The sequence below is a fragment of the Corvus kubaryi genome, unplaced genomic scaffold (assembly GCF_017639235.1).
Source record: "Corvus kubaryi isolate FWS band 111438036 unplaced genomic scaffold, C.kubaryi_AGA036_p1.0 37353, whole genome shotgun sequence".
Lineage (NCBI taxonomy): Eukaryota > Metazoa > Chordata > Aves > Passeriformes > Corvidae > Corvus > Corvus kubaryi.
Genome location: NW_024581115.1, coordinates 1,495,285 through 1,516,572, shown reverse-complemented (window position 1 = coordinate 1,516,572; position 21,288 = coordinate 1,495,285). Strand labels below are relative to the sequence as shown.

Genomic DNA, 21,288 nt, shown 5'->3' with positions numbered 1-21,288 from the left:
TTACATCTGCCATCTACTGTGACTGCAATTTTCTGGGAGTCTGCTGTGTGCTGCAAACAGCTCCATCTTGGTTTTGCTCCAAATGTATTAAAAGAAACCCACTGTGCTTTGTCATTGTATTTACTCCTGCATCTCACAATCTAAAAATAACTTAAGCTGAAAGGATATGAATTTTGTTTGTGCATGGAAAAAAACCCCCAAGAAACGACAGAATGGTTTCAACTACTGTGATTTCAGGGAAACAAGGACGACAATAACTTAGAAAGTTAGTCTGCCTATGTTATCTATGGGTTCAAGAAGTGTTTAAAGCAGTGAAATTTAAAGCCATTTTTTCCATCACTTACACCTAATCAAGTGAAGTCAAAAGCAAGTATAAATCAGTGCAGAACTGTACCAAAGCAAGCAGCTTGAGAAAACAGAAGAAACTGGCAATTATCTCAAAAAGAAAATGGCTTTAGATTTAAATTCAGTAACAGAAGTTGGTGGCAGTCATGGTGGAAAGCCTGTAGTTTTGTTTTAAGCCTCTATTCTTTTTCTTTGCCACTGTAGCAACTCTTTAGGAAGCAATATACTGTAGATGAAGCTTGCTGAACTGGAGAATGGAGTATTCCCCTAGTGTCTCTGAGAAACTGTGGAACAAATTGGACTGAGTATGACAAGCTGCAGAGTGTTATTTTAGTGGCTGCAGATAACTGGATTTCTCCTTCTAGGCATTAAGTGTCACTAGTTCATGTATTAAGAGTCAGATCCTGCTGCTTACCACAGAAGTGAAGGATCTCCAGTGGAGACTCAGCAGTGACTGGGTAAACTTGGAATTTATTGCTGTGCCACCCCGAGCAGGGGCTGCCCCTCAGGGCTCTGGTACCAGCAAACATGGCTGTGTGTAGTCAACCAAAAACTGCATTTATTAAACAAAATTCTCCACTGTTTAGTACAGGTGTGACTTATTTGTACAGATCCATCATGGTGATAGAGGCAAAGGGCCAGATTTTCCATGGTCCTGGAGCAGGACAGTTTGTTGGTGGAGTGATGCTCTGGTGATTAAGTTTCAACTGTGCTGCTTTTTCTCTGCCTGTGTTACAAGTTGTGCAGCTTCTCCAACACTTTATGCGTGCTGGGAAAAGGGGGTGGTTGTGCTTGGGAAGGAGAACATCTGGTGACTGCGGTGAATTAAAGACAGCTGGGCTCTTTTCATGCTTCTGCCATTGATTTCTGGTATGACCTTGAGCAGGGAATTCTACACACTGTTCTAAGCAAGCCTATGGGGAGGCTGCAAGTCAGCTCCAAAACCAGGAGCAAAATAGCTGTGCCAGGGCAATTACCCCTAACTACCCCTGGTTCTTCGAACGTGAGTTGTGTTTTGACATAGCACCATGTGTTGGGCGAAACAGCTTGTGGCACCTTATTAGGCACAAACACAGATTCCCTAAAACTGGTTTTACCATGCTCCACTGCAAAGTGCAGGCATGTCCTTAATCTCTGTGTAGCTCAATCCCAGGTTATTCTGATCATCCTCTGGTTTGTTATGAGGGGAAGTAAAAGGGTGGTTAAGTGTCTCACAAGCAAGGGTGAGGGGGAGTTAACAGAAATACACAGCAAAATGTACCAGAGAACAACTCCCTGCCCCACTGTTTAAACAGGGCTATATATATGTGCCAAGGGACCATACAGGAAGAAACACGGGACATAATGAGCAATACTTTGAAAATGGATTTTAAAAATTCACAGAAAGCCCTATTGGCCATATTTATAACCATGCCATTGGTCTGTTATAGCAGTGACAGTGTTTAAAAGGCAACACATGTTTACTTGTGCTTAATGGTTGCCTCCAGCAATTTACATCTGCTGATGGAAAATGGATAAAGGTGTCTCACAAACACTGGTGACAAAACCCAGCATCCACTTCTTCTTTAGTACCTAAACACATGCAAGATTTTATGAATCGAGAACAGTGTATGCCATTTCCAAATAAAGACTGCACTGAGTGGAGCCAAATTTTTTCTTTATTGCACCTTGAAGTACTATTTCATTAGTGAAGGAAAGAACAAATTTGCTTTTTATCTCTATTGAATTAAACCAGGTACTTTTAAATTATGGGCCTGAAATTACCAACACTTTGGACTTGTGCAGTTTCCCATTAAATGTGCTAATACTGAATTATGTAATGTGTATTATTTCAGGTGGATTAATACATCAAATCTGTCTGCATCCACTTAGTGTCTCTTAAAAGTGCAAATGTATTTGATCTGGGAGAAGTCATACATTTTATGTGTAATGGTGAGATGGCAAAATTTCTCAAATCTTTCACATGCATTTATCTCTCAGAATGAATAAGGTCAAATAGAAGTTACTGCCACATCTCTCACCAAATAACAATTGAGTGCAAAATTAAATATTTGCAACCAGAACCTACCAAAAACTTGGCTCTGTGTGTAGTGTTCAGACAGAACTGTTTGCTCTGCTCTTGAATTTGTTTTTAGGGCAGACTGATGTTTAAAGTTTTTTAGCCACTGGACTGTGAGAATTTGATAGTTAACAGTGCTTGTTCTCTAATTAACTGTCATTTTTGTGATCGCATGCATCAGGAAAAAAAAAGTTAAAAAAAAATTTAAAAAAATTCTAAAATTCAAAGAGGCCTTAATAATATAAAATTTCCTCTGTAAATAATACAGAGAGCTCACACGTAAACAAGAGCTCACCTCCTGGGTGTGCAATAACTCAGGCACAAGCAGGTGGGCCAGTTCCCTTTTTGGGTGATCATCTGGTTTCCCTGAACCACCTTCAAATGTGTCTGTGTCATACAAGACCATGAAGGTACCACAGCCATGGGACCTCTGTGTTGCATCCCATTGTAAATGCACGCTCAGGGAGGGGGGTGGGATGTTAACGCCAGCAACCAGGGGAGCAGCAAAACAGGAATGAGCTTTCCAAAGGTTTATACTTTGCTTGTCATTATTAACTGCTGCTGTTGAAACTTTTAACAGTCACTGTGGAAATTGGATGGACAACAGGGAAAAGCAGCCAGGATCATAATCTTCTGAAGGACGCCATAAAGATGGAACTAAAACTCCTCCTGAATTACCTTCCTCACACATGCACATATTATAATAGAATTAGTAATTCTCATGATTCACTGAAATGACAGTTTCTTGCCCAGCATGATTTAACGGGGTGGTTGTTCCCTGCCAAGGGCTGCCACCTGAAGTACTGGATTTATGAGCTGGCTCAGTAGCTGAAACCCTGTAAGGTCTCATTTTTAAAATCTAAGATCCTTGAATAATCTAGGCTGGCTCTCTCACATTTGAGAGGCGTGGTGGAGAGGTAAAATGAGTTGCATGGAGTAGACCTGCAGAAATGTTTCTGACATCAATATCCTTCCAATAACCAGTACAGCCATTACTGATAACAAGGTATCAGGAAACTGTATTATTTTTCATTTCTGTCCATAAGAATTTAATCAAAAAGCCACTGGAACTTATTTCTTTTCTCTGAAGGACTTCCACCAGGTGCTGTTAGCCCAGCTTTATCTCCTGAAGGTCTGTTACAGTATTAAAAAAGACTGATGAGAAGAGGGAATTTTCCTACTAAAATGAGAATAAATCATCATTTTTCATTCTGTAAGACCTGTTCATACAAATGGGACACTGCTTCCACACAAAGACAAATCACTCTGTGTTACTGCTTTAGTCACTGAGTCCAAATTACCTCTGGAAGGGCAGGTCCCACCCTCCAGGTCCTCCTTCAGCCAAGCTCACAAGCTCAATGAGCCAGATGGAGAAGAGTAATTTGCTTTTTGCTGCTGCAGAACACTAATGGCTGTTAATGGAATGAGCAGTGGGTCTTGTCTCTTGCTCTGCTTGGCTTGAAGGAATGAGTCTGAGCAAAAGCAACGTCAGACCAGTGCCAGGTGATGAGTCTGAGTACGAGCAGCCTCAGATGAGTCCCAGGTGACACAAAGGCTCCTGCTCTCCTTAGGAATGATGAAATCTGGAGGGGCAGTGGCTTTAACACAGAAGGGAGTTACAGAGTGCGGTGGGTCTGCCATCACTTGCTGTGTAGCCCTGCACAGACATTGCCACGCACAGTCCTCTTCCTTCATTATTTTTCCCTGTAACATCCCCTTCCTCCTCACGACTAGGTGCTGCAAATGGTTATTAATATTTATAAACTGCTTTGTTGTTTTCTGGTGGGGCAGCTGGATTCCAGCTCAGCAGTCACCCGTGACTGTCTCCGTGCCGTCCTTAATTAGTGTTACCCAGCTATACCCTGGATCTCCCCATTACCATGGCAACGTTATTTAATTGCAGAGTCAACTGGTCCCTCTCACAGAGTATGGCCTGGCTCCTTTGTGTATTCTGCTCTCAGTGCTATCACGGGTAATTTCATGTTTTATTCTACATCAGTAATAATTATAATTTCAAATTATGAAACAAAAAAGTACTGAGAGAAAGGAAAATAAGAATAATTAGCTCCTTGTCAATGTTAGGGATAAAAACTGGGCTTTAAAATAGTAAAATAGCACAAGTGGGTTGTAATTCCTGGTGCCTAAGAGATGTCACAGGGGGGTACAATTCTAAAGAAATACAAACAAGAGGCTTTGAGACTCCATAAATTTAATGGAAAAGTCCCATTAGTTTCAATGGGAGAAAGAAAATGACTGTGTGTCAGAATATTACTAAATTAAAATTAATTTGGGCTAGAGCATTACCTGTGTCTGTTGCTGACCTTGGCTGTGGGGAAGCATTGCATTTTGCAGTACCATAAGATAATTTTTTCAGTAGCATCCACCTTGCACATAGTTAGCTTTCCTCTTCTTCTGGCAGGAAAAATGTCACAAGGATTATTTTAATGTCATTTTTCCTTTCTGGAGATATGAAGTTTTTGAAGCAGTATTTTATAAGTTGTTTTTTCTTGCTTTGGATCAGAATCAGCCACCCCAGTTAGGCATAAATGCACATGCAGGGGAACATTGCAGGCAGATTCAGCCTGGGACAGAGTCAAAAAGGGAATTTCAGCTCAAATGGTTTAAATCTGGCAAAGTTACTAGCAACAGAAAATGGCCTTGTAATAAAGAGTCTGACCTGCCTAAGGTGGATATTTTACATATCCAAATAACAAGATAGGCATTGTTGTTATTGCTATTGGATGTGCTGATGCAGACTTGCAGTGGGAGTTGACAGAAGAGTTTTTTTCCCACTCTGTACCAAACCTTCTGAAATCTCATTGGCTCCACCAAAGGAGAGGAAAAGAAGAAAACTCTTCCCCAGTATTTGTGGTATATTTAAAGAGTTATTTTCCTTTCTTTGTACCTATCTCAGGACTGTCTTCTCTTCAGACAATGCCAGTTCTTCTGCCTGTCCTGATCTTCTGTCCAGAACACGTGTTATTTCAGATAGAGTGGGAGTTCTCCTAATTAAAGTAGCTATTTGATTTGAACTCACATCCAGTTGAAACCCAACCAATTTGCCCAGGGAAACTAGAATTGCAGGAAAACACTGAGTTTGTCCCTACTCCTAATTTCTTATTTTTCCTCCCCTCCCTTCCATAGTATTTTAATCAGACCCCAATTTGACCCAATATAATACAGCAGGAACATGTGCAGCACCTTGTTCTGCAGTTCCCCATACGAGGGAAGGAAAGCTCGTGCCAATTGCAGATCCTATTATAGCCAAGCAAGGTTGCTCCATTACTGCATTTGAAGCCATAATTAAATTTGCTAACTGTGAAGAGGTGCCATACCTGACATTTCTTTGGAACATGGGACATCTGTTTAGTGCTAATGCTAACATGGCTTTGAGAGGAAACATCAAAACTTCCATCAGTTTCTGCTGTTTCATTTCTTCATTTAAAAAAATAAATTCTAATTCATATCTCCTTGGTTTCAGTCTGGCACTTCTGGAGGCATTTCTAGTGCAGACACCCACTCCACCAGTTGCTGTCCAAGCAAATGCCCTGCTATGAGAGTTGCCCCTTGGCATTTCAGCAACCAGGTCCTTTATGTGGGAGATGAAGCTCTGTTCTTTGATGCTCAGTTCTAACATAATTTAAAACAGATTTAATACATGTATCTGTCTTCACATTTTCTTCTTCACAAGCCTTCTACTTCCCTTGCAGTGGTTCAGAGCTGAAATGACTCACTCTTAAAATGGTAACACCATTTGCTAAATGGAATGTCAAAACACATAGGGAGTTGGATGCACTCTCATGGTATAATTTTACCCCAATGAGTTAATGTTTTTATGAGTTAATGTTCTTATTGTTAATATACAGTGTGGTTATAAAAAGTGAAAACAGAGCAAGTCTGTGTAGGAGGGAGGAAAAAAGCAGCAAGGTTCAGGTAACATGCCTCTGGAGATTCAATTGGAGACAGGATGATGGATTCAGCTGTTCATTCCCAAAATACATAATGGCTGTAAGAACAGGCATTGAAAATATTAAAAATTAAAACACAGATTTCCTTTATTATCTTCAAATGGCAGTTGAGAAATTGGTGAGGTTTAAGGTTGCCGAGTGCACGTGTTATGATCTGGCCTGTGTGAACGCCATTGGCTGGCATCAAAAGGGAATGTAATTATACTTCTAATCAGAAATTCATGTTTCATAATCACATCATACTTCCAAATGCATTTTTCCTTTTAAGAGTTTTAGAGAGAAAAAGAGAGACAACCCAAGAGAATGCTCCGCAGATATGTTTATAACTATTTCCACACATGCATTTGGTTGGCAGCCGCTGAAGGGGAAACAAAAGTGTCTGGTGGTGTGGAGCACCTGCCTGTAAACCAGGATTTCCTGGTTCTCTTCTCACCTGTCCCTCAATGAATGAGTCCACAGACAAACCAGGTAACACCTTGGGTCTTTTTACTGGTCAACCAGAAATTCTAGTTAATCACCAGTGTCTGAGTAGTTAAATAATAACAGTCTCTAAAATCACAGCAAATGCTTCACAATTCTTTACAGTATTAGAAATACTTGGGGACTACAATGAACAGACACATGGCACATCACAGGTGAATTACTGAGTGCTATTCTGAATGAGGTCTGGAAGGGGTTCATTGAGTTTAGAGTGGATCTTTTGCCCTGTCCTGTTTCAAGAGGTTGTAATAAATGGTTAAAAAGTTCTTTTTTTTTTTGGTTGAGAAGAAGTTAAAAGTTGCTTGTTACAGGAGTGGGGTATGCAGTTAATGAGTTAATTGTTACTGTGATTGTACGGGTGTAATGTTGCCATGTGCCCACTAGATGGGGACACCAATGGGGGAAAGTAGTGGGTCCACAGGAACGAGGGGAATGCTCTAGAATGTTCTCAAGACAACCCAATAATCATGATGTAAACATTTTGAAGGATTATTGATCAAGGGGCCAACCAATCATGCGACGCCCCAGAGACTGACAGAATTGAACACCAATGAGGACCCTAGCAACGAGCCATCAGAGGAGGATCTGAGCTGCACCAATCACAGCATCAAAAGAGACTCTAAGAACTGCTCCGGGGCTCAGCCCCTGGTCTTCCTGAGGAACCTGAGTCCAAGGGAATCCCTGTGCGACACACAGTTTGGTTTTTCTGGGTTGTCGAGTGGGATTTGGGCTTACCTCGAGTCTCTGCTCCTGGTTTTCTTTTTAATAAACGAGTAGACTTTTATTCCACCCAAAAGGTCCGAGCCTCGTTTATAACAGTTTTCTGGGGACTCGTCCAGGATAAGCCACGCCCCCTGGGCGGTCCTGGAGAAGGACGAGTCCAGGGAAGATGCGTCCAGCAGAATTTTTGCCGCCTGGACTCTGGATTTCTTCGCGACCGTCGGGAGGACTGTCAGCTGTCCCGAGAGAATATCAGGGGCCCAACAACCCAGAGGATTCCCCTCTAAGGAGCGGGACTCGCTGTCAGGTTGGTGTTGTGAGTGGGGTCGAGGCATTAGGGGGTACGAGTGTGCGTGTAGTGGCGACTGAGTGAGACGGGGGCTGCATAGAGCGGACTCCCGAAGCGAGTGAGGAGTACCGCGGTTCCAGTCCTCCACGAGGAGCCCAGCCGGGAAAGGAGGGAAGCGAGTGAAAAACGTGTGAGTGCTGTACCCCTAGGGACCCTTAAAGGTGGGAGACGGAGGAGTACCCTACTTCTAGCCGCCCCGTGCAGGCTCCAGTTAGAAGTGGCTTGGTCATCGCCAGATTGGGGGTGGAATCGCTAGGAGTCCCAGACAGGGAAGTAGCGATTCCATCAGCCAGGATCACCTGGGAGGAGGGGGTTCCTTAGGGCAGACCCCAGAGAGTCTGTGCCTAGGGAACTAGGACCCTTGTGGGCTGGAAGGAAGACTCTTAACTGGAGATTTTCAAAGTTAAGGGGACTTTCATTGACCTCCATTCCGTAGGGAAGAAATTTTTGGTGTCACGGCCATTTTAAGATCTGGGCTGTACAGCAGAAGTGTCTAGTGGCGTCTGGTGGGCACCATCTTAATTTTTGAGACCGCCATTCCATAGGGAAGAAATTTTTGGTGTCGCAGCCATTTTAAGATCTGGGTTGTAGAGGAGAAGTGTCTAGTGGCGTCTGGCGGGCGCCATCTTAATTTTTGAGGAAACTCCCCGGAGGAGGGAGGGTCCCTCACTCCAGCGAGGGGTGGAGTCTGTAATTGGGTCCCAGAAGGGGAAAGGGCCGAAAGGGCCTGATAGGGTTCATCCGGTTTCCGGTTGGGTCACCATTTAGGTTGTAGTTTCTGAGGTTTCCTGTTGGATTTCCCACGGGCAGCCATTTAATTCCCACAGTTAAGAAATTTTCCCACGAGTAGTTGTATTATGATTATTACAGTTACTGCTTTTAAAAAAACCCTTGTTTAAAAATTAAAAGTTACTGTTATTTTCCCGTGACCTTCACTCCTTTTATCAGAACCTTACCTGTTCTCTCTTAGCTTTGCCTGGTTTCCTAGAACTTGTGGTAGCTCGCCTTGGTTTTGTTGGTTCATTCAAATACGATTATTTGTTAGGTAGATGTTCATAAGTTTGTGAGTTGTGTGTACTAAATTTTGTTGGTAATGAGGTAATTTTAGGAGAGGTTTTTCGGATTAGCAACCAAGAGTTCTCCTTAGCTGGGTACCAACTTTTGTTTGAGCTTCACAGTAGTGTGGCTCACTTAGTGGGTATTTAAGAAGTAGTGATCATTGAGTTTCCTGGTTGAGGAGCCTAATATAGATTAAAGCTAATTCCTTTCTGAAGCAGGGACTATCTACTGCCATAAGTTTGTAAGAGAGAGAGAAAAAGAAAGGGTTTTATTTATAGTTCGTTTTATTCTGATTTAAGTAATAATTAATTTAAAGAACTCTGTTGACACTTAGGTACACTCTATAAACATTACCAAAAATCATGGGCCAGTGTGCGGGAAAGAATAAAAGGACAAAGAAAGACAAAACCGAATTAAAAGACAGTCCTCCCGAAAGCCCATTGGGAGAAATGCTCGAAAATTTGGATTTGAATGAAAATTTAAAGAAATTGGACAAAATTAAAATGATCAGTTATAGTATTGAGATCTGGTCAAAGGAAGTGATTCAGGAAGGGCCTGTCTATTGGCCCTGGTACGGATCCAAAGAAAAGTGGATGTGCAGAGCTTTAAACAGACGCGTTAATTTAAAGGAGACCCAAAATGAGGAAGAAATCTTACACGCAGCCTGCTGGCTTGAAAATGAGATCTGGGACAAGAAAGTAAGAGTGTACAAAGTATCAAAAGAGAAGGAAGTGGATAAGAAAGAAGCACAGGAAGTAGGAGAGAAAAGTAATTCAAAAGGGTGGGACCCTCTTGATTGTCTTCCACCCCCTTCACCACCTACTCTACCCATAGCTCACCCTCCTACTCCTCCGGTACTTCCCCCTACTTAGCCAATACCTCTCCCACCACCTCCACTACCTGCCCCAACCTCCTCCGCTGCACCCTATTCCATCACCTGAGACTCCATCTGCTTCCCCTACACCTGTGCCAATTTCTCCTGTACATCAACCTTGTATCCCGAATGTCCCAACCATACCACAGAACCTTCCTATGCCTCTCCTTATCCCTCCTACATTTCAAAGTACACCCCTTAGTTTCTCCCTGATACACAATGTCTCTGCTGAAGGAAGTATAGTGCAAGGTTGCAGCTGTGGGGGGGAAAAGGAATCAGAGATGAAAAAGGACTCAGATGAGATGGTAAGACACCATGGTTACAATACTAGGTTTCAAACCCAGAAATGTGTGCCTCAAGGAGAGACAGTGGACCAATTATTCCCCTTGAGAGAAGTGCCCATGGGAGGTGCTAGAGGGGGAATTGGGTTTGTTAATGCGCCGTTGATGGCTTCTGAGGTGAGGAATTTTAAGAAGGAGTTAAAAGGTTTACTGAAGGATCCACTAGGTATATCTAATCAGGTTGACCAGTTCTTGGGTCGTAGCATTCATACATGGGAAGAGTTGAATTCTATCATGGGTATACTTTTCTCCCCAGAAGAAATCCAACTAATTAGGGCAGCTGGCATGCGGATCTGGGAGCGAGAGAATAGGAATGGACCCCGGGGGGAGGAGAAAATGCCGCATGTGCATCCAGACTGGGACCTAAATGATGAACTAGAAAGAAGAAATATGAGAGATTATAGGGCGCTCATAGTAAAAGGTATACTAGAGTCTGTGCCCAGGACAAACAATGCGAGGCTGGCTTTTGACAGCCAGCAGGAAAAGGACGAGACCCCGAGTGCATGGTTGGAAAGGTTAAAAAGGAATTTTCAATTATATTCTGTGTGGATCCAGATAGCCCGGAAGGGCAAGTATTCGTGAAGATCCAGTTTGTTACCAAGGCATGGACAGATATTAGAAGAAAATTAGAGAAGATAGATGACTGGCAGGAAAACAGCCTGAACGAATTGTTGAGGGAGGCGCAGAAGGTATACTTGAGAAGAGAGGAGGAGAAGACAAAAACTGAAGCGAAGATCATGATAGCGATAGCTAGAGAAAGCACTGGAGTTGGAAGGGGAGAGTCAAAAGGAGATGGGGAGGAGAAGGAAAAGATATACAGGCAGAGAAAACAGAACTGGGTCAAAATCATATGCTATTGTTGTGGTGAAGGGGGACATACAAAGAGATACTGTAAGAAAAGAAGTTTGGATGAGGCAATTGCTAGGGAACAAGATACATTGGAAAAGATTTTAAAGGGAAATGGTTAGGGGTGTCAGGGGCTCTTTGCTCTGGGGGGAGGTTTTGAAAATCACACAGAGCCCTTGGTAAATCTGGAAGTTGGCCCCCAGAGTGAAGAATATGAGTTTCTTGTTGATACTGGAGCAGACAGATTGCGTATATCAAAGCTTCCAGAAGGTTGTAAGTTAAGTGATAGAAAATGTAAGGTTAAGGGAGCTAAGAATGACCCATTTGATGTGGCCATGATTGAACAGGTACAAGTTAAAGGTAATTCCTGAGAAAGTTGTGTAGATTTGTTAAATATGCCAAAATTGGGATGCAATTTACTAGGCCGGGACCTGCAATTACAGCTGGGAATAGGGGTAGTCCCCGAGGAAGGTAGAATGGTGGCTAAAATGATGGTGTTAACAAAAGACGATGAGGAGACTATTAATTCCGACGTTGGGCCGAAGGAGGAGGGCATGGATTGTTAGACATCCCACCCATTGAAATAAAAGATGAAGCTGAACATACTACCCATAAGGGTTACACAATACCATATATCAGCTGAAGGAAAACAGGGACTGACCCCTGTAATTAAGGAATTAATTCTAGACTGTATACTTGAGCCATGCATGTCCCCCCACAACACTCCAATTTTGCCAGTTAAGAAGCCAGACGGGACCTACTGCCTGGTACAAGATTTGAGGGAGGTGAACAAACAAACCATTGCATGTTATCCAGCTGTCACTAACCCATATACCTTATTAAATAAAATATCATCACGACATGCATGGTTCAGTGTAATCAATCTAAAAGATGCTTTTTGGGCGTGCCCACTTGAGAAAGAGAGCAGATGATGGTTCGCCTTTGAATGGCATGATGAGACTACAGGAAGGAAACAACAACTACAATGGACCTGGTTGCCTCAGGGATTCATGGAATCCCCAAATTTATTTGGTCAGGCTTTAGAAGAATTGATGCGAGAATTTTTACTGGCTGGACAAGTACAAATATTGCAGTATGTGGATGATTTGTTGGCCTCAGGGGAACGAAAAGAAGAGGTCCAGGAAACAACGATTAAATTACTAAATTTTCTGGGAGAAAAGGGTTTGAAAGTGTCAAAAAGGAAGTTGCAATTTGTGGAATTGGAGGTGAAGTATTTGGGTCATTTAATTGGGCATGGATACAAGAAGTTAGATTCGAGTAGAATACAGGGAATATTGTCATTGCCAGCACCAAAAACAAAAACTGATGTGATAAAATTGTTAGGGTTGATCGGGTACTGTAAACTATGGATAGAGGGACATACCAAGCTAGTAAAATTCTTGTATGACAAATTAGTAGAGCAAGAACCCTTAACCTGGAATGAGGAAGATAATAAAAGGTTGGAATAATTGAAAGAGAAACTGGTAACTGCTCCAGTGTTGAGTTTGCCCAATTTAGACAGATTATATGAATTATTTGTGAATGTTGAAGAAGGAGTGGCCTATGGAGTGCTTGTACAGGAATGTTGTGTGGAGTAAAGAAACCTATTGCTTATGTGTCAAGGTTATTAGACCCAGTGGTAAGGGGATGGCCAACCTGTCTCCAGGCCGTGGCAGCCACGGTAACTCTGGTGGAGGAGGGATATAAGTTGACTTTTGGTAAGAAGATTAGAGTGTACACTCCATATGATTTTAAAACCATATTAAGTAAAAAGGCTAGCCAATGCATCTCCGACAGCAGGCTTTTAAAATATGAATTGATCCTGAACAATATGGAAAATTTAGAGTTAACTACAACCCGAGCAATAAACCCTGCCCAATTTTTATATGGAGAACCAGATGGAGAACTTGAGCATATCTGCATCGAAACCATTGACTTACAAACTAAAGTAAGGGAGGACTTATTGGAACACCCCTTACCAGAGGGAAAGATCCTTTTTGTGGACGGTTCGTCTAGAGTAGTAGCAGGAAAACGGGTTTCGGGGTATGCGGTGATAAATAAAAAGGACATGACCATTATAGAAAAAGGGAGACTTTCAGGACAATGGTCGGCGCAGTGCTGTGAACTCTATGCTTTATTACGAGGACTACTGTGGCTTAATTATCTGAAAGGAACTATTTATACTGACTCGAAATATGCATACGGAGTGGTACACACTTTCGGTAAAATCTGGACGGAGAGAGAATTTGTAAATTCAAAAGGAAAAACGTTAGTGCATGAGAATTTAATCAAGGAGGTACTTGAAGCTTTAAGAGGTCCGGTGGAGATAGCCGTAGTGCATGTAAGAGGACATCAAAGAGGAGACTCCCTGGAGATAAAAGGAAATAACTTGGCCGACCAGATAGCGAAGAAAGCAGCCTTAGGAGATGAAGGAACCATCCTACATATAACGAGTTTGAGAGACAAGGGCAAGGATGGAGAGATCTCACACATTAGAGAGAGCTAGAAGAATTCCAGAAGCATGGGGCAGTCAAAAATGAGAAGGGTGAGTGGACGATGCCAGATGGGAGACAAGTATTAAACAAGGCCCTAGCTAGAGAAGTGTTAGAAGAGTTACACGCCTCAACACATTGGGGGACGCAAGCATTGTGTGACCACTTTCTGAGGACATATGTGTGTATTGGAATTTTTACAATTTCAAAAGTGGTGACACGAGACTGTATAACTTGTCAGTGAGTGAATAGAAAAGTGATGCGGAAAATGCCTCTTGGGGGAAGGGAATTAGCAAGAAGACCCTTTCAGAGTATTAAAGTTGATTTCACCAAGTTGCCCCAGGTGCAAAGATTTAAATATCTGCTAGTCATAGTCGACCACCTAACCCATTGGGTGGAGGCTTATCCTACAACAAGAACAACAGCTGAAGTAGTTGGGAAGATTCTGTTAGAGCAGATAATACCTCGGTATGGTATACTACACACTATAGACTCAGATAGAGGTCCTCATTTTACAGCCTAAGTGTTACAACTGCTAGTTGAGGCCCTAAACATCACATGGAAATTACACACTCCATGGAGACCACAAAGCTCCGGAAGGGTGGAAAGTAAATCAAACACTGAAAGTAGCCCTTACAAAGTTAGTAGAAGAGACTAAAATGAACTGGTTAAAATGTCTTCCCCTGGCCCTAATGAGGATCCGAACAAAACCTAGAGCAGACATAGGGGTTTCCCCCTATGAAATGATGTTTTGGACTACCTTTTCTAACTACTCCGGGCTATCTTGGAACTTATGAAGAGAGAGAACAGAGTGTAAAGAAATATATACAGACTGTCGCAAATACTCTCAAAGAACTGAGAGAAAAGGGGTATCTCCCCCAAACTATGCCCATTGATTTCGACATTCATAAATTCCAGCCTGGTGATTGGGTATTAATTAGAACCTGGAAGGATCAGCCATTGACCCCGAAATGGGAAGGTCCTTTTCAAATTTTGCTGACCACAGCAACAGCAATGAGGACCCAAGAGAAAGGATGGACTCATGTCTCCAGGGTGAAAGGACCTGTACAAGCCCCAACCGAGTGGACAGTAGTTAACCCAACCAACACCAAGCTGACACTGAAGAAGAAGCCATGAAAGGACAGATAAAGATGGAGTTTTTAAGATGATTTGAACTTTATTAACTGTTTTGGTGATATTACAAGTCTTAAGAATTAGAAGTCGTTTATTCATTGAAATACCTAGTGTTACTTATTAATATTTAAAGTTTAAAATAGTTATTTATTGAAAAATTTAAAAGAACCTTTTCTAATTTTTGATGTGTCTCATTACAGATCCAAAGAACTCTGAAGGAATAGAGTATCCTCCCATGCACCTAGCAAATCAGACCCTAAAAAGGAAGGAAAATAAGTTGACACAAAAGGGAGAGTATCACCGCAGCAAGCGGGTAACAGTAACCAATGGGTAAGAATATTGAGAGGGGGCAAGACCGGATCAGGATACACTCTTGCCACAGATAGGAAGTCGTGGATCCTCTAACAGGGATTAGAGGGGAGACATGGGTGGGAGAGTGCCCTGTACCGGACCCCCACTAATATGGGTTCTCCTCATGATCAACATCCAAGCGGGAGGAGCACCATCCTGCGATAAATGTTACCACCCCTTGTATGCGGGAGACTCTCGGACGGCCATCCTAAGAACCCATTCGAATCCGAGCCCTAATTGTGCCAGCTTTTTAGAACTGCAAACCTGCATAGAGGATGGCCGAACCTATTGGTTTTTGAAAATGTAGGGAGTTGTAAACAAAAATTGCTGGGGGAATGCCCTATGAAAGAGAAATGTATCTGCTCTGAGAAAGACCCGGCAAAGCAGAAAGCAGAAGCAGGGAACTGGGAGCCAGACTTGATTAGAGAAAAAGAGGTAGAAGGGGTAATCAAAAAGGGACCTGAGATCAGAATGATGGGAGGAAAGAACTTGTTCCTAGATCTAGTTGAGAAAAGTCATGAATGGAATATAACTGATTGCTGGATTTGTGGAGATACCCGGATGGCACAGGTTTGGCCTTGGGAGGGGATTGCTTTGACCCCACAGGAGATCCTAAAGATAAGGGAGAAGGAATCACCAGGACCAGATGAGAGGGAGGAAGAAGAAGCGTGGAGCTTGAGGTCAGGAGTCACTGGAGAAGAATGTCTGTGGAGGAGAGGTCCTAAATACACAGCATATGTGGGTGAGCTTCCCTGTAAAAGGTATTTTATAACAAATAGTACACATCAGTGGTGGATCCCTAAGGCTAAGGATTTATATTGGGCAAGAAAACAAAAACAAGGGTGTACATATGTAGAACGAGAAAAGTTATATAAACGTTTTACCAGGGAACCTAACCCCTTCCAAGATGAATCAAAGATCTCAAAATTTTGAAGTAAGATTGGCATAAACAATGTAAAATTTCACAATTATTGGCGAGCACCAAAAGGACTCTTCTGGTTATGTGGTGTCTTGGTTTCAAAGACAGGTGTCTGCTAAAGAAGGCAGGAGCCTCCCTTGGAATGGCAGATGCGACCCCCCTTCCCTCCAAGTTATTATAATTTTGAAATCAAGGGGCTTTTAGGCAAAGATGTGGGAAATAGGAATAACAGTTCTTTACTATATATATTTATATGCGTATAACAAGTCAAACAAACAACAATAACTATGGCAGTAACAGCAAACAATCACAAACCCAGTGCCAGCCTTCTCGGCTGTCAGGCCCTTTCCCCTCGGGTGCAGTTCCGCTCGCAGCCGGCAGGGGCGCTGGCGGCTCCCGGTGAGCAGGGCAGGTGCGATGGTTCCCCCGCGGCTGCAGGGGGCGCTCCAGAGCGAGCTCGGGGAGCACGCGGCACCGGTGCCCCGGGATCCCGGGAGGGATGGAACAAAGGCTTCACAAACCGCTGGGCAGCCGATCCCGGTGTCCAGCCGGACCCTCAGGAACGGCAGGCTGGAATGGCAGGGATGAGCACAAATCCCGGATGGCAGATGAGGTGTATCCAAAAGGGAAACCCCCCCGGAGGTCTGGGCAGGCAGGGCGAGCACAGCTACAACATAGCGAAGGCTCGAAGCAATGGTAGGGCAGGGCGGCCACGGCCCGGCTCCGAGCGCGGCAGGGAAAGCGGCTTGGGATCCCAGGCTTTTCTTCAGCAGAAAGAAAAGTGGCCGAAGAAAAAACCAGCTTCCCTCTCTGTCCGAATGCCGAGACCAACTGCCCCCACACACTCAGGTGAAAACAAAAGAGTAGCCAGATGCGCCCCTCTCTGTAGCCAGCTCTTTTGTTTTTCTTAAGTACCCAGCCATTTGCTTCCCTAGCAACATGTATGGGCAAAATTCCTTTAACAGAAGAAAAACCAGGAGAGCTCCTAAAACCCCAGCATGTGGGAAGATGGCCTACGTTATGCTCCAAAAAGACTGGGCTGGAAGCTGTACCCTAGGCATAATCAGACCCTCCTTTTTCCTACTTCCACAAATCGAGGGACAAAATCTTGGGTTTCCTCTGTATGACGAGTTGGTCCGAAAGAAAAGAAACATCCAGATAGGGGGAACCCAGAAGTGGGGGGAGGATGAGTGGCCACCTGAGTGGATCATAGCCACCTATGGTCCTGCAACTTGGGCCCAGGATGGATCATGGGGGTACAGGACTCCAGTATATATGTTGAACAGAATTACCCATCTCCAAGCACTGGGTGGAAATAATATCTAATCAATCCACCCTAGCTCTGGATTTGTCTTCTGCGCAATCTAGACAAATGAGAACTATGATATAACAAAAGAGGCTGGCACTGGACTATCTGCTAGCAGAGGAAGGTGGTGTATGTGGGAAGTTTAATTCATCAGAGTGCTGTGTAGAAATTGATGACCACAGTGAAGCTATCAAGAATATAACTACTAACATCAGAAGATTGGCCCATGTTCCCGTACAAAGGTGGACCCCGCTGTTTAAGTCTAACTGGTGGGACAACCTACTAACCAGAGAGTGGTGGAAGAAGGCATTGGTAATTGCTGGACTCTCATTTGCCAGTTTGATATTCCTGCCGTGTTTAATCCCCTGTTTTGTTAGACTTATGACCTCTGTCGTGCAGAATATGCCCCTCATTCAGGAGTTACAGACACAAAACCGGGAGAAAATTGAAAGAATTAGAGTGCTGCAGGCAGATGAACTGGAAGAGGATCAAGAAGAAGAGAAAGCCCCTGGAGCGGTGGGAGAAATTTACGAGAAATACCGAAGACTACGAAAGATTGATAGGGTTTATGAGGACACTGATTAATGGAAAAATTGTTAAGCTGTAAGTTGGTTGATGTGGGCAAAGACCCTATCAAAGTTTTAGAGGGGAGAGTTGTAATAAATGGTTAAAAAGTTCTCTTTTTTTGGTTGAGAAGAAGTTAAAAGTTGCTTGTTAGAGGAGTGGGGGTATGCAGTTAATGAGTTAATTGTTACTGCGATTGTACGGGCGTAATGTTGCCATGTGCCCACTAGATGGGGACACCAATGGGGGAAAGTAGTGGGTCTACAGGAACAAGGGGAATGCTCTAGAATGTTCTCAAGACAACCCAATAATCATGATGTAAACATTTTGAAGGATTATTGATCAAGGGGCCAACCAATCACGCGACGCCCCAGAGACTGACAGAATTGAACACCAATGAGGACCCTAGCAACGAGCCATCAGAGGAGCATCTGAGCTGCACCAATCACAGCATCAAAAGAGACTCTAAGAACTGCTCCGGGGCTCAGCCCCTGGTCTTCCTGAGGAACCTGAGTCCAAGGGAATCCCTGTGCGACACACAGTTTGGTTTTTCTGGGTTGTCGAGTGGGACTTGGGCTTACCTCGAGTCTCCGCTCCTGGTTTTCTTTTTAATAAACGAGCAGACTTTTATTCCACCCAAAAGGTCCAAGCCTCATTTATAACAAGGTGGCTTTACCAACACTCACCTGTGTCAGGTCATGGTCATCCAAATCAAACCGAAGTTTTCTCTCTGCCTCTGGGAAAAGCTGTGCAAAGCTTCAGAAAACTCCAAATAGCTCAAATGAATAATAATTTATTTTGATTACACTAGCCCTTGCACAGATTTCTCTGAACGCTGGCTCCAGGATATAATTATACTTACATATAACCTGCTTCAAAGAGTCTTTGGAGCTGGGTACGTAATTCAGTTACATTGTTGGTAAGACAATAGATCCAGGTCTGTGCTTCCCTTTGCTCATTTCACAAATTCTGTTGGGTTCTTTTTCCTTAGACCAAGAAAAAGAACACACCTCAGTAAAGAGACTTGTACAAATAGAATTGGATATGAGTTTTATACAAGGACATCTTCTGGACCAGTGAAGTGCAGCTGATGCTCTTAGAGCTTAAGAGGGCACTTTCAGGTAAGCAGTGTTTCTCTGCCAGGCCATCCGCTCTTCCTTGAAGGACTCTTAACAAATTCTTGATATAGAGATGATGCTTAGTTTAAAGTAGTTTAACTCATCCTCATTACCACCATCTCAAAATCAGTCATGTAGCAGTTCTGGACTCTTGAAAGGTGTGGATTTTCCTTCATTGGAGATTACATGGACATAATAAGGTGTCACTCATGGAGACATGAAGCAACATTTTCAAGTTTATAGTGTCTTACACAGCAACAGGGTTGTTCTCAGGAGCACTGAGATCACTGGAGCTTGAATGAAAAAGGCTGCAAGGGATTTCCATTTTTTAAATGACCTTGCAGAGAAGACAACGCATATGGACATGAATGTCTTACCTGTAAGTTCTGGGTTTTCTACTAACCAGACATTTCTGATTTGAGTATTTGTTTTAATGGAATCCCACAAAGTCTGTGCCAGTGCCAGGACCTGGTGCATTGTCAATACTTCTGGGCTGTGTTTTATAACACAGATTTGCAGCATAGATTAGCTTTTGAGGCTTTTCTTTACCTCTGACAGCTTTTATTTTATTGTGGGATAGTCAGGGTTTGGTAAATCCAGTGTTACAGAGCTGAATGGCATTAAGCTGCTGGGGGTATTTTCAGCTTATGTGTTTGATGCAGTTTCAGGGAAGTGGCTCAGTGACCTAAAGGATCCTACCCTGTCAGCAAGACAAATGCTTCCAGATTGAACCTGTAAAGTTCTGATTTCATGTAATGAATCATTGCTACAAGCCTGGCACGAAACATAAAAAATGCAAGAGAACAAACGTGTTAAATGATATGCCAAACAGCAATTTTCATACTCAATTTCTTTCATTTCCAGGACATTTGAGTGTTTTTCTTGTGTTTTTGTTTCTATCTATTAATAGATTAATAGGTGTTTAGAAATGTTTTGCAATATTTGTAGAAGTTCTGGGATTTGATGAACTCTTTGAAGTAAAGAAAGGAGGTTTGACATTTGTATGGTGAGACACAGCTCAAGTTAGATTCAGTGTGGTTCCTGCTAGAGAAGTGGTACTTCAAATATGGTATTTTACCTCTCTGATCATTTGTTCTAAAGTATCCATTCCTGTGGTTTCCACAAAGCAAAAGCAGCAAAGGATTATGCACCTTCTTACTAATTTGGTGTTAACTTATGAAAGAGTGTTTTGGAATAAAGATTCCTCTTGTAATCAGGCTCTAAGATCACAGTTGCTGGCATTCTGCAGCATTAACCTACAAAATTAATGTACATCTTGCTTCCCAGAGGAGTTTGGGCAAGTGTTCAGGGCAGTGAGTGAGGCTGGGTTTGCATGGGTCTGATAGGAACAGAGACCCATTGAGCACTGAGGGGATTTGAGTTCCTAATCACTCTTACGCCTCTGAAAATCCTGCCCGGAGCTCTGTGGGTCAATTTACACAGTAACATCTGGCTGTTAGCAAGTGAAATGTAAGTGCTAAAAATCCCATCTTCTCATCTTTCCCCCTTCCCCCCCCCCCCCCAAAATACTGTCCTTAGAGCAGATGCAAGTCAGCAGATTAAAAGGGATTGTTCCCAACAAGAAGTCTAACAGGAGGAACTTCCCAGGAATGAGCTGTTCTGGGAGGAAGCCAAGTTAATAGTTTTTTGTAGCAGTATGACAGCAAGGGAGCAGGGTTACTGTAATGACCTGAGCTTAACAAGCAACCCAACACTATGTCAGGAAGGATAACTCAGTCTTGAGGTTATCAAGGATATAGTTTTTAAGTAATTTTTGGGTTTCAGTACTTCAGCCTTTCAATGGGACTTGCTTCCCACCAAGCCAATGCTGCCACAGGAGCATCATTCTCATTAACCCTTGGAGGATCCAAACAAGAGCTGAACTTCAAGTCACACATTTCTAGAAATCAAACTTCAGTGTTTCAGCTTTTCACAAAGCTACAGATCTTTCAGTCAAAAATAAAAAGTTGCCTGAATGGTAGAGTGAGAACATGATTTGATCAGCTCTAGAGCTGGGCTAAAGACAGAGACCATTGATGTGTGTCAATGAAAATATCAGCTCAATATGAAGTGCAATTGCAGACAAAAATATTTTCAAGTAACCACACAAGCCTTAAAGCGCAAACACCAGTAATGACTTCCAGAAAGATGAAGACCTTCCTCTTAGGGAGAATGTTTAATTTGCTGACAAGTTTGTATACTGGTTTTTTGGAGAATGGTGGCCAGTGTGTTCTTCAGCTGGACAGTCTTCTCAGGCACATCAGTTCTTGCAGGTGAATTTATGGTCACACTTCACCCATGGCTTCATCAGGGGATTTGGATTTTTCTCTCTTGGAAGGCAGGGAACAGAAGTACTTGGATTT

The 21,288-nt window shown here is 42.9% G+C and overlaps 1 long non-coding RNA gene across 1 annotated transcript; it reads left to right on the top strand.

Annotated features, from left to right (window-relative positions):
• The first annotated feature begins 26 nt into the window (after positions 1-26).
• On the top strand, positions 27-14,935 carry LOC121666619. The gene is made up of 3 exons (XR_006016718.1): positions 27-6,840; positions 7,340-7,879; positions 14,868-14,935. It is a non-coding gene; the product is annotated as an uncharacterized LOC121666619 (long non-coding RNA).
• Positions 14,936-21,288: the final 6,353 nt, after the last annotated feature.